The sequence below is a fragment of the Brassica napus genome, chromosome C5 (assembly GCF_020379485.1).
Source record: "Brassica napus cultivar Da-Ae chromosome C5, Da-Ae, whole genome shotgun sequence".
In the NCBI taxonomy this organism is placed as follows: Eukaryota; Viridiplantae; Streptophyta; class Magnoliopsida; order Brassicales; family Brassicaceae; genus Brassica; species Brassica napus.
The window spans coordinates 17797497-17800783 of NC_063448.1; the positions used below are offsets into that span (position 1 = coordinate 17797497).

General features: G+C 34.1%; 1 long non-coding RNA gene across 1 annotated transcript; it reads left to right on the forward strand.

Annotated features, from left to right (window-relative positions):
* The first annotated feature begins 548 nt into the window (after positions 1 to 548).
* Positions 549 to 3071, forward strand: LOC106395379. The gene is made up of 2 exons (XR_007324196.1): positions 549 to 2488; positions 2640 to 3071. It is a non-coding gene; the product is annotated as an uncharacterized LOC106395379 (long non-coding RNA).
* The last annotated feature ends 216 nt before the right edge of the window (positions 3072 to 3287 follow it).

The window sequence follows — 3287 nt, forward strand, 5'->3', positions numbered from 1 at the left end:
ATTTTATTTTTTTAAAAAAATTAATATTTTTTACATTCCGAGGAATTGAACCCTCGGAATATACCAAGGGACATCTTCCTCGGAATATACCGAGGGACCCCGTTCCTCGGAATATACCGAGGGACATGTTCCTCGGAATATTCTAAGGGACCCCGTTCCTCAGAATTTTCCGAGGGACCCTTTCCTCGGAATTTTCCGATGAAAATTCCGAGGAATATTTCGTCGGAACTTCCGAGGAATATTTCGTCGGAACTTCCGAGGATTGGACCATCGGAAAGTCCATCGAAATATCCCGACGAAGTTCTCCCTCGGTATATTCCGAGGAGCTTTCGACGAACTGGGGGTCCTCGGAATTTCTTCGGAAATTTGTTTCCTTGGAATTCCGTCGGAAAATTCTGAGGGATTTCCGAGGAAAAATGAATTTCCGAGGAGTTATTTCCGAGGACTTGTTTCGTCGGTATGTCGTCGGAATAACGTTATTCCGACGACATACCGACGGTTTTTTCCCTCAGTATGTCGTTGTTTTCTTGTAGTGCCATCTACTTGGTATAGTCGGTACTATCGATGGTACGGGTAATTGAGTATGATTGATTCCCTGTATAGGAGAGTTTTGTGCTTTAGCCCAGAGTAACGATTTCGTTTCTGCCGATTTGAGAGTATCTCTCGGATCCATATCCAAATTGATAAATACTTTATTGTTTTTTCCTTTCCATATATACCATAGAATCCATGCAAGGTGATGATCTTCCATTTCCAGGGAGACTCTCCAAAATAAATGATCCATATTTGTAAACAGTGATTGAGTGGAAAATATACCGGATTCGTTGGGATTCATGAAAATGCTTAGACCTGGATCGCCGGTGGTCAAAGAAAATATGATTTATGGACTCCTCAGTAGCTCCACATTGGTCGCATATTGTATCCTCTTGCATTCCTCTTGACCTCAATTTTTTCTTAACTGCTATGCATCATGTCAGCAGTTGCCATAAAAAATGTTTCATTTTAGGTGGGCAGCGTACTTTCCAGCAGAAAGTCTTTAGCGGGGTGACCGAAGGACCATACACGGGTGGTATTCTTTCTTTATCCGGATACACTCATTCCACTTGATATCCAGATTTAACTGTGTATCTCCCATTGTTTGTAAAATACCATCCATCCCGATCTTCTGTATGAAATCGACTTGTGACAATAGAAAGATTTATCGTTAGTGACTAATTGTTTAATCAAAACTCTAAACCCCAAATAAAAGTTTTGAAACCCTAAACTATAAACAGAAAAAAGTAATTACTTTAATACATTGATCCAAAGCTAGGATTCAACGTTTACAAAAGAATTCTAATTTTTCATATGTTATTTTCAAATTTTTACTTTAATCTTCAAACCTTAAACAAAACCCAAACTCTGTATTCCAATTTCTAAATTAAAAATTCTAAACCTTTAACTTTAAATTCTTAGGCATTAGATTTAAATCATAAACCATAAAATAAAATATGCCTATTACTTGTCCATAAATAAAACCAATATATAGATCTTGAACTATCTAAACTCAAATCTAACCCTAAGTTATAAACAATAAATTTAAAATAGACTAAAATGTAACCCTGAGTATATTAAAACTTCAAAATCTAAAATTTACACCAGTTTTTAAATATAAATAATACAAATTTGAAAATTTAAAGGAAAAATAAATATATATTATTTGGTTTAAAATTTATTCATTTTATATGTCTAAATATCACAATTCACAACTAATCACAATTTGTCACCCTTTTTTGACAACAAAGATAGATTTTATTCAAATAGTGAATGGATAATACAATTTTTCACTTTTATTATATATCACAATTGCTAAAATAAAAGTATGGCCATAAAATTTTGACTGAATTTTTTTTGTTCCCCCGATTTAATTGTGTAACCCGCCGCCACAAATATATCCTAAAACCCTAATTACACTTACAATAACCTCTTATTTTTCTTGTTTAATTCCCCTCCATGTCTCTCTCTCTTTTCCTTCGGTTTCGTTCTTAGATCGTATCTCGTTTCTTAAATTTTCAGTCTTGTTCAGTTGCATATAGGAATCTCCGGCAGTGGTTAGAAGAGGAGATGTGTTTCTTCAGTCTCTCCAGCAGTGGTAAGAGATCTTCGCATCCAATGTGAATCTTCGTTTTGTTCTGTTCGATGCAGACATTTGCATGTCGACTCAGCTTACTTTGATAGCAATTAGATCCTTTTGTTTTACGTAATATTAGAGATTTTCCTGCCAATTTCAGTTTACTTTGAATTTTGAGATGAGAAAAGTGAATCGATTCCAGTTTTTGATTCTTCTCGGCCGAGCATAGTTTGATTTTAAATTGTTTTGTTTATTTAGATATATGGACCTTTCATACCATGTCAATTCAGCGAGATGAAGAATCTAAACCAGTGGAAACACAAGTTCATGTTCTATTGTCGTTACTTTATCTCAGTTTCACCACGCTTGAATTTCCTGGTGAGAAGATTTATTTATCTTTAAAAGTAGTTCTATTGTGATAACATAGTTATGCTGCGAGAATGATTGGGTTCGAATATTGCAGACTGAGAACATTTAATATAATTTTTTAAAATTGTTGCATACGCAATTCTGGTAAGCCTTTCAACAGTCAAATACCAAGAAGAGAATTGATCTGTGGCTACAATACGAACGCTGGAAGCACATCTCTCACTGTTTGATCAGGATCCATAAAAACTATGATCTTTTGCTGAGACACAATTTGCACATTATTACTATTCTAAGATGACCGCCCTGTTCGGCAAGAAAAGTTCAGATTGCTTGGCATGATATATTGGTCACCAACCCCAAGGTCTGCCACAGCTAATCAAGTGTTTTACCTTCGAATGTGATGGTGGTGGAAAACGCAGCATCAATGATCTGCAACAGCGGTGGTGTTGGCCGATATGGCCGAGACGACTAGAATTAGATGTATTGATTTATTGTTTTCTTTTTTATCTTTAATTTTAATTATTTAATTAATTTTATTTATTTGTATTACAAAATATTATTCGAAAAATAAATACATTTTTTTAAAAAAAAATTTATTTAGATGTACATTTGATTTTATTTTTTAATTGTATATTTTATAATTAAATTACGGCATATAAAAGCATTAAAATGTATGGTCACAAAGTAACGTTTTGTTGCATATTTTTTGTAACAGTGAGATACAAAATTGGTACGCTGTGTTTGTTACAAATTACGACTGTTTGAGACAATTTGGTTAGTAAGTAATCGTGACACTATTACCACGCTT